We start from the raw sequence: 10,892 nt of genomic DNA, 5'->3' as shown, positions 1-10,892 counted from the left end.
ACAGGACACTTTTCTCCAAGCACTATTGTGGTGGGCTTCACATGGCAGTCAGAAAACTCACAATTCATCCAAGGTGAGTCAGGTTACTCAGGCACCTGATAAATTGTTTACTGGATTTCTGGAAAGGCTGTATGAGGCACACCAAGTATCCAGATGCCCCCCCCCAAATCAACAAGTCAGTAATGTAGCCTTGTCATGCAGTTGATATAAGGAGACAGCTCCAGACGTTAGAGGGATCTGAGAGGATGAATAGGTCAGAAAGTTCTAACAACCGAGGTTTAGCTGCAGACAGACAGGGAAAGAGACTCTCCTGGGCAGTGATTGCTGCTCTTAGGAAAACAAACTGGAGAGTAAACAGGGAAACAGAGAGAAATAGGGAAATAGGAGAAAGGGAAAGACCAACATGCCTACTATAAACAGAAAGGTCACTGGGAGAAATGAATGTCCTAATGGAAGGGGGATAAAAAGGAGAGTCACCCCGTTCTCTAACTAATTGAAAACTGACACGGCCAGGGCTCATACAGCTTTGTCCCTGGGATCCCAGAGTGATAGTAGAGATAGAAGCAAATCTGTTAACTTCCTGGTAGACATCTGAGCCGCCCATTCCATCTTGACAGAACCTCTTACACTTCTCACTTCTAACCAAACAGTGGAACTGTGGATTAGAAAAGCAGTTGATTTCTTTAATTGCTGCTTAATGGGCCATGCTAGTGGGAGCATGGAAGACGGTGGTGCTGAGGGTGGCCTGAACTGTGGGGGGCCGGCTCAAGAAGTTCCAGAGGAGAAGAATGTATGTAGCCTAGAAATCACTCCTGTGACATTCTGGTGAAGAATGTAACTGTCCTTTGCCCTTGTCTGAAGAGTCTGTCTGAGGCTAAAGTGAAGAGTTTGGATTAATTCCATTGACAGAAAAAAAAATCTCAAAACAGCCTAGTACAGATTCTGTCATGTGGTTATTTGTAGCACTGTTAATAAAAACTCAGAGACAGATATTGGGGTTCAACCTGAAGACCAGAAAAGCAAAGCAGCCAGCCACTGGCTCTTACCTCGACTTCAGTCCAAAAATAGTAATCCTGCCTCCGATATACCTCGGAATGAGACTGAGAGCTGTCTCCTCCCACTTTATAATCCTCTCTAATTCTGAGATTAAGGGCATGCATCACCACCTCCTGGTTTCTATGGTAAACTAGTGTGGTTACTGGGATTAAAGGTCTGTATCATTGCTGCAAGGTCTGTAAGACTGGCCAGTGGGACTGTTTTACTCTCTGGTCTTCAGGCAAGTTTTATTTATTAAAATACAAATAAAATGCCACTACAGTTACTAGTGGAAACTCTAATGAAGATTTATAATGAAAAGGAGCAATCTGAGTAAGAAAAAATACAAGGTGGACAATTTGAGAAGAAAAGAAGCACCAGGAAGTAGAACAGAGTTAAGTCCTGTGTTCAGGGAAATAAACAGATTAAGAAATGGAATAAAGGGAATTGATGAGCTCAGAGCAAGATCCCATCCAGCTAAGTTTTCAACTTGTGAAAGGAAATGAAGAACATTTTAGGTCCAGGTGTGGTACGTGCCTTTAGTCCCAGCACTTGGAGGGCAGAGGCTGGCAGATCTCTGAGTTTGAGCCCAGCCTTGTCTACAGATTCAGTTTCAGAACAGCCAAGTTTAGGCAGTGAAGATAACCATCGAGAACAAAATGCTGGAGAAGATGTAATTGTATGAGGGGGCCATGTTCCAGCCCCAGTAAGCAGCACAACTTGGTAGCTTTGGTCACATGGTTCTAGCCTTAGAGTTAAGGATTGAAAAAGGGGGCTATGGAATTTGTTCCCAAGACTAAGGAAAGCTACTGAGGCCAGGCATGTGTCAGGGGTGTCCCTGAATGGAGGCCCAGAGAGGCCATTGCATGAAGCTGTGAAGTTGAAGCCTGGATTGCCTTAGAGACCCCAAGATGTTGGAGGTGCCAGAGCCAGGGGATACCCGATGAGGAAAACTGCTAACAGGGAGTAGAACCCACTCAAAAGAAAGAAATGTGTTGCAGTCAACAAAGCTGAAAGGAGTTGGAGATCTGAACAGTGTTTTGATGTCAGACGTGGAGATGCAGAGTTTGGAGTTTGCCCAGCTGGTTTCAGTCTTGCTTTGGTCCAGTATTTTCTCATTATGCTCCCTTCTCTATGTTTTGAAATGGTAATGTGTATTCAGTTATATGTTGGAAGTATATGATTTGCTTTTTAATTTTAATTTTACAGAGGATTACAGTTAAGAGATTGCATGAATCTCAGTAGAAATTTGGAACTTTAACCTTTTAAATAAGTTTGAGACTGCTATAGACTATGGGGCTTCTGAAGTTAAACTGAATGCAGTTTTGCACTATGATATGGCTACAAGCCTCTGGGGGGCCAGAGATGGAATGTGGTGGTTTGAAAGAAAATGGCCCCCAAAGGGGTGACACTATTGGGAGGTGTGGCCTTGTTGGAGGAAGTGTGTCACTGTGGGGTGGGCTTTAAGTTCTCCTATGCTCAGGTCACACCCAGTGAGACAGATGACTTCCTGTCACCTGCATACCCAGATGCAGAACTCTCAGCAGTTTCTCCAGCACCATGGCTGCCTGCATGCCACTGTGTTCCACTGTGATGATAATGAACTAGACATTGGAACTTTAAGCTACCCAATTAAATGTTTTCTTTTATAAAACTTGCCGTGATCATGATGTCTGTTTACAGCAATAGAACCCCTAACTAAGAGATTTCTTCTGGTAAAAGAAGCTAACAAATTGATTTTAGGGCAAGAATTGTCCCTGACAGCCCCACATTCTCTTGAGGGGGACATACCTGAGTGACTCCATACCAAGCCCTGCTTTTGCATTAACTTCCAATCTGTTTCCACAAGACATCAGCCCTCAGCCCTGCTGTTCTCCTGATGGACAATGACCCTACGGAATCCCTGCTTGACTGTCTTGAGGTGACTTCTCTGATCCGGTTCATCAGCCATGGTCTGCCTGATATCCTGTTGGCAACACCAGATGACGAATCATTCACAGACCGGAACAGTTTCATCCAAGACTGGACTAGGCTTGCAGGGGCAGCAGTGATGACCCGAGGCAAGATTTTCTGGGCATAGCCTTTAAGCAGAGGAGCTTCAGCTCAACGGGCTGAGCTTTGATTTCAAGCACTCTGCTTGGGAAAGACGAGGCAGCCAGCATACACATTGACAGTCGATCTGCTTTCACTGTGGCTCCTATTCACAGGGCTCTATGCAGGGGAGGGGGGGCTGCTGTTCTCAGTAGGAAAAGAAATAAAAAAATAAATCTTACCACTATTGGGGGCTATCTAAAAGGGTGGCCAATGTCCATTGCAAAGGACACCAAAACGGGGATTTCCTCGAAGACAGAGGCAACAGAGCAGCTGGCGTGCCATCCAGGAAGTGGCCCTCGAACCAGTGGATCTTCTCGAAGTCTTGGTATCCCTGCCAGTTTACTAAACCATCTGGAATACACCCCAGGTGAGACTGACGGGGTAGAACAGGAACTGGCCACACCAGATGAGCAAGGACAATGGACACTGTCAGGCGGCACACCCACCCATGGGTGTGGGAAGATGACTGGCTTTGGGTCTCTACCAACCAACACCTAGGTGATCACAAAAGCTGCTGAACTCCTCAGACTCAGGTAGTATGTTCCAAATGTGGAGAGATTGGTGAAAGACGCCACTTCTAGATGTGCCCCCTGTGCCCAGGTAAAGCCCAAAGAGGGCAGGAAGTATCTCTCAAGGGACCTGGGTATAATGGAAAAATTAAAAATTGATGCAGGATCCCCGGTGACAGCAGGCAGCAGAAATGCTGTAGGTCCCCAAGCGTGGTAGCAGGCCATGTGGCGGTAGGCAGTGGGCCCTGAGAGCAGCCAGTCCCAGGCAGAGACTGTCTGTCCCCGAGCGGTGGCTGGGAGACCAGTGGCGGGCGGGCAAGAGACAGAGACATGGATAGGCATACCATGCAAAGTGAGGTTGGATATTTATTCAGGAAGTTATTGAGGGGGAAGGGAGAAGGGGAGAAGAACAGAGAGAGAGAAGAGAGAGGAAAGACAGAAGGGGAAAGGAGAGAAGTGGGGAGAGGCAGAAGCTGCCTCTCCAAGAAGGAGATGGAAAAGAGAGAGAGAGACTAAGGCTGCAAGCAGGAAGGAAGACGTGCCTGCCTCAGTGGACAGGGGAGGGAGTGGGCATGGCTTGTCTCTTAAAGAGACAGAACAACCATTACACTGGGTTTGAGGGAATGGACCTGGGAAGCACTGAACATCAAACTTTACTGAAATCAGGCCTACTGATATGGGCTAGAAGTACCTGTTGGTGTTTGTGCACACTTTCTCAGGATGGGTGGAAGCCTACCCCACCCACACAAAGAGCATTCCGATCATTACAAAAAACTTCTTCGGGAATTAATCCCCTAGCCTTGAGGTCTGTCAACTGCCTGGCCAAAGTATTACGAAGTTTGGCAAAGGTATTAAATATTAATTGGAAATTGCACTGGGCATACAGGTCTCAGAGTCTGGTCAGATAGAAAGGAAGAATAAAACACAAGACCAACTCCATTCTGAGATATTCCCCAGGCAGAAATGTCTAATCACACTCTTCTCAAGTCCTAAAGGCTTTACAAGAAGCCAAACCATTAACTAGACCATGAAGGAAGTCCTGCCATTTGCAGGGAGTTCACCAAGCCATTAACTGAACCACAGAGGCAATCCTGTTATCTCCCACCTCCAACCCCTGCAACATACACCCACCACAACACACACACCAATCCCAGTAGGGAAACTTGGTCTAGATAAAAGGAATCCTAGCTTGGGCCCTGGAAGCTATCTGGAAGGGATCGTATGCAGACATCCTCAACACCCCAACTGATGTCCAACTCGCCTTACCATCACTTGTGTTCATCACTCCAGATAAAGCAGGCCGTGGAGGATGGTGACCTTTAACCCACAAGGATAAATGCAGACATTGTGTTTCTTCTCTTCTTCCTCCCTGGGGGATGGGCTTATAAGCCCCGTAGACCTGAAATCAGGACTTGGGAACTGAGCTAATGGGAAGATTCTCTTTGACCTAACTTCAGATGGCCAACCCACTTTCCGAGCAGACCCCTTGACTCTGCCCTTAGAGGGTTAGGAAGGAAGGGTGTGTGAGGGAGCACAGGCTGGGGTACGACTTTCCTGGAAAGGGACTTCAAAGCCTCCAGTTCTTCGCTCGTTCTGTAAATGCTCCGCACCCCTGTCAAGGAAGCTGACAGTATCACTGTGCAGCCTTGGGTTGTTGAACACAAAGATCCCAGCATCCCGAAAGAAAGGGAGAAGCTGTCTTCAGCCTGTAGCCTGGAAGATGAAACCCCATGATCATTACAGTCAGGGCATGGGCTGGGGCTGGCACCCACTATTGGCTTGCAGGCCTTGTTCTCTCACGTTTACACTGCCAACTAGAATGATAAACACTCCACTACTCTGAACCCCAACCTAGGACAAGACTGTTGGCTATGTGTAGACCCCAAACCCCCATACTACGTAGGAGTTAGATAAAACCAGACCCTTGCTCTTGAAGAAATTCAACAGGCTGTGGCTGGAGTCACAAGGGTAACCTCGGGAGATCTCCAAGAAGGAACTTGCATAGTGTTCTCTAAATAGGACTTACCCAACTCCCCTTACTCTGAGAGTAGTAGTAACAGCCAGCTACTGCCCCAGTATGGCGGGTCGGGTATTCTACTGTGCGACCACCTGGCTGGCCTGCACCAAGGACTCACTAAATGTGTCTCCTCAGAACAGTTCGAGGGACATGGGGACATGCTCCTCTCCTGTGTATACTCACGTATGTTGTTCCCCAGATATGTTTCTAGTGGAGAAGAAGGCAGAGCGCACCTCAGCCTAGACTGAGGACTAGTCAGGAGCAAAGGGGCCGTCCGCATCTTGATCCCACTCTTAGTGGGGGTAAAAATAGCTGGGTGAGCCACAGTGAGCACCTCTGCTGTCACCATAGGAGATAAAAACTTCGTGGGATACCTGGAGAATTCCAGCTTCAGATTAGGAAATCAGGTAAACGTCTTGGCTGAGGCGATCCTTCTTACAAAACCAAAGGAGCTTAGAGCCCCTCTTCATGAAACAGGGAGACAGATTTGTATGGCACTGGGGGAAACCTGCTGCTTCTATGCCAACCAGTCTGGAGTCACTAAAGAGCACCTGGCCATCATCAGAAACAATGCAAAGGAGAGGAAAGAGAGGGGACATGACTCTGCTAACGGTCCCTATTTCCTGGTTGCCTTGGCCACTACAGCCTTTGCATCACCAGTGTCCCTTAATCCCCCTCCTCTTGGCCTTAACTACTGGCTCTTGTACCCTTAACTGTATGGCTAGCTACATTTTTAAAGATTAATTGGAGAAAACTCTGAATCCTAAGAAGACAATAAAGTCATCTTCTCCAGGATGAGTCCATGATTTGACTCATTCCCACAGGACCAGTGGGCATGGACCGAGGCTTGACTTTGGCTACTCTTTGGTACCTCAGATGAACTTGGTAAGAACCAGTGGTTGGCTGCTCTGCTTCTCTGATCTTTCGGTTTTCATCCCCTAATATCTGACTCCAGGCTTATATTATTAAGACCAATTAGAATTTGAGCAACACTGGGTCCCAAGCACCCAAGTGTAGTCACCAGCCAGCTGGAGTAGAGACTTCCAGTTGGCTCACAGACCGTGTCTGAGAGGCCCTCTTTAGTGGGGGCCCCGCAACAGTACAGAGCAGGTCCCTGATTGTTCTGGCAGGGCTTTGCCTACCGTGATGCCCAATGCTGGCAGGTAGTACAGCCCTAGAAACTCCATAAGCAAATAATAGTAACGATAGTCTCACATGTTCTGAGCAGTCCTTCCTAAGTAAGTATTGGCCTAATTGCTTTATGATATTATCTCATCTTCATCCCACCCCAAAAAGAAGATAGCATTAAATTCACGTCATAGGCAAGGTAATTCAGGCTTAGGAAATTAAGTGGTGAGGGCTAGTGTATATTAGTTGGGGTTTCTAAAGGAACAGAACTGAATTATGAATATGCATACTAGAAAGGAATTTATTACATTTGTTTGCATGTTAGAGAAGTCCTACAGTGGCTTCCTCACACAAAAGAGGCTAAGAACCCAGTAGTTGTCAATCCATAAGGCGCCTCAGCAGTCCTAACCCGGCACTGGGCACCTGAAGGAGTCCTGGGTTCTGCTGATCTTCAGCTGAAACATTGGAAGCCTAAACATGCTGGTTCCAGTGCCAGCAGAAGGGTCTGGACAGCAGCACCAGTGAGTAGATGCCCTTCAGGGAGAGCCAAGGCTTGCCGGGCGGCGGCTCCGCATCGTTTTGTCTGGCTGACACCACAGCTGTGCCCACATTTAACATGGCTCTCCCCACATTTGTAAGACAATCAAGACGACCCCCACAGTAGCCCTCAGGCCAACCTGGTGTAGATAACCGAGCCTCCTCCCCAGGTGAATCTAGACTATGTCCACTTTACCATTAAATCTAACCGGCACAGCCAGTGAGATGAACCAGTGGGTCAGATGCTCGCTGCCAAGTCCGCCAAGCTGATTTCTCCCTGGGAGCTCAGGGTGTAGGAGAGAACCAGCTCCCATAAGCCGGCCTCAACATATACACCACAGCATGAGCATACACACTGAAACACAAAAATACATCTAAGTCTTATTTTATTTTTTAAAAATATTTATAAATTTCATATTCAGGAGTGTTTTGCCTGCGTGTGTCTGTGTACCATGTCCATGCCTAGTACCCCCAAAGGTCAGAAGATGGCATCAGATCCCTGGAACTGGAGGTACAGGGGGTTGGGAGTCATCATGTGGGTGCTGGGAACTCAATCCAGTTCTTCTGCAAGGGCAGCCAGTGCTCTTAACCTCTGAGCCCTCTCTTCCAGATTGGGTTCCCAGCAATCTTATGGTGGCCCACAACCATCTGGAACTTCAGTTCCAGGAGATCTAATGCTATTTTCTCATCTCTGGGGGCACCAGGCACACATGTGGTGCATGCAGGCAAAACACTCAAGAACATAAAATAAAATACATAAATATTAAAAATATTTAATGAATGCCAGGCACCATCGATGGTGCACACCTGTAATCCCCAGTACTCGAGAGGAAGAAGCAGGCGGAGCTCTGTGAGTTTGAGGCCAGACTTGTCTATAGTGAGTTCCAACCCAGCTAGGAGCCAGAACTACGTAGTAAGACTCTGTCAAAAAAAAAAAAAAAGAAAAGAAAAGAAAAGAAGAGAAAAGAAAAGAGGCAGTGGGGGAGAGAAAGAAAGAGAGAGAGAAAGATTACATTCATGAATAATTATTTAATGGGGGCTTAAGGGCTAGCTTGGTGGTGAACACTCGTTCCTCTTTCTGAGGACCTGAGTTCAGTCTCCAGCATCCATGTAAGGCAGTTCATAACTACCAGTAACTGTGAGGCCTGCGAATCTTGACAGCTTCTTCTGATCTCCAAAGGACCTATACTTATGTGCAAGAATACACACACACACACACACACACACACACACACACACACATATGTATATATACACATGCACACGAACACACCTTAAAAATAATAAACTAAACAACAGATAGATGTTTTGGTGGTTAACACCAAGTACAGCTCTTGCCGAGGACCTGAGTTTGGTTCCCCACACCCATGTCAGATGGCTCACGATCACCTGTATCTCCACCTCCTGGGGGTCAGCCCTCTTCTGGCTTCCAGGAACAAATACACATGAACCCATGCTCAGATACACGATACACGTATACACATAACTAAAAATAAAATCCAGAAATGGTGATGCACACCTTTATTATTATTATTACTACTATTATTATTATTAGTCTTTTAAAAACAGGATTTCTCTGTGTACCCTCCCTAGTTGTCTTAGAACTCACTTTGTAGACCAGGCTGGCCTCGAACTCACAGAGATCTGCCTATCTTTGCCTCCTGAATCCTAGTAGTTGGGAAACAGAAGCAGGTATATCTCTGAGTTTGAGGCTAATCTGGTCTACATCCAGTCAGGATTTCGTAGTAAAAACCTATCTCAAAAAATAAAAAATTTAAAAAGAAAAATCTTTTTAAAATACATAAATATTTTAAAAAAGATTTATTGGATGAAGATGTTTTCTCATCCACAGAAGACAACGGACTTCACAAACCGGGAATAATGTTAGCACTTTAGAAGAGAGAGTTCTGCCATATTCAGGGACATCATGGACCTTTACCTTCTGGAAAATATTTAGAGAAAGATAGATTTGTATTTCTTGGAAATGTCTAAGCCCAAGTTTAAGATTTAATGCACAACTAAGATTTCACAAGGGTACTCCTATTCATAATCCTCAGGCAAACAGAGAGGGCAAAAGGAACCCTAAGCACTGGCCCATCCCAACAGAACACAGCCTGTCTGAGACACAGTGCAGTCCGCCTCAGCCATACAGACTCCCCTCCCCGTTCCCAATGCAGCTAAGAGTGGAATTGGAGCTCCAGGATTGGAAACTGGGATTCCAGGGCCCCCAACACCCTAGACATTCCTCAATAGTTACCATCAGGCCAAATTTCTGAACCCATTAATTCAACATAATAAAAACAACTAATAAAAGGCCCAGATCCAGTTTGTGGTGAAGCTGTGAACAACTGTGAGTCCAGACGTGAGTATGAGTCCGTCTCAAACCTTTCCCTAGAAAAGGTGTACTGTGAGGGCTTTGCTTCCCTAGCTGGGGTCCTCAAAGTGGGCACTTTTTTTGGTTTTCCGAAACACGGTTTCTCTGTAGCTTTGGAGCCTGTCCTGGAACTAGCTCTTGTAGACCAGGATGGCCTCGAACTCACAGAGATCTGTTTGCCTCTGCCTCCCAAGTGCTGGGATTAAAGGCGTGCACCACCACCACCGCCCTGCTTGAAAGTGGACGTGGACACTTCTTAAACGAAAGATGTCAACGTCTGTCCAGAGTGAGGAGGTGTCGAGCACAACAAAGCTCTAGAGATAGCCCGCCCAAGTTCAGGTCCCGATTCTGACACTCGGAGTCCCAGTGACTTTGAATACATTCATCTTCCCTGAACCTTGACCTCAGCTGTGAAATGAATGTGATGACAACTATTTTGTCATAACAGTATCGTGAGAATCAGCTGAGACCATGAACGATGCAAATTCAGAAGAATGCATAGCGCGTGGTGATGGGCGGAGCTTAGCTGTTGACAGAAACAGCACCTCGCAGCTGTCTCGTGGACACTTCAGACTCCCGAGGACTCAGGCCGTGGGTCAGAGCCTTTCTATCCTCCAGGTTTCCTGACTCACTCAATTATTCTGGTCAGGCAACATTTCTGAGTTCTTAGGTCAATCCCTGGCATTTTCCTCCAGGGACGCAAAGATCTAACCCCTAAGGACTGACATACATAGCCTTCCCTCACACCAGCTCTCCCAGAAGCAGCCTTTCAGGCCTGGCAAGCATCTCTAAGGACCTTGTGGCTGAGGCAGAACTAATCAGGAGTTTCCACTGCCCTGCAGTTCCAAGCAGTCTTGGTCTTCTCCAGCCCCCAAACCAGACACTTCTTTAGGGCATACCAAAAAAAAAAAAAAAAAAAAAAAAATCCCCTTCAAAACTATCCACAGAGCAATGATCTTCTCACGTGTGGGAATAAAGCTGCAGTCGTGAACATATCTACCCCCCTTCTCTGAAGTCTAAAATCTTCCTGGGCCCACTGCCAGAAACCACTCTCAACTGCTCTGAGCCAGCGCTCCCAGCTCCCAGGAACCTCCTGGTGCAGTAGGTCTCTGTTCAGAATCCGTTGACCCCCAAGTTTTACAGTCTAAGTAGAACCTTTGGGCCAGTGCTCCCAAAGCCAGGGTCTCAGGCTTCATTG

The sequence above is a fragment of the Myodes glareolus genome, chromosome 19 (assembly GCF_982192425.1).
Source record: "Myodes glareolus chromosome 19, mMyoGla1.1, whole genome shotgun sequence".
In the NCBI taxonomy this organism is placed as follows: domain Eukaryota; kingdom Metazoa; phylum Chordata; class Mammalia; order Rodentia; family Cricetidae; genus Myodes; species Myodes glareolus.
This window is presented reverse-complemented; position numbering follows the sequence as displayed.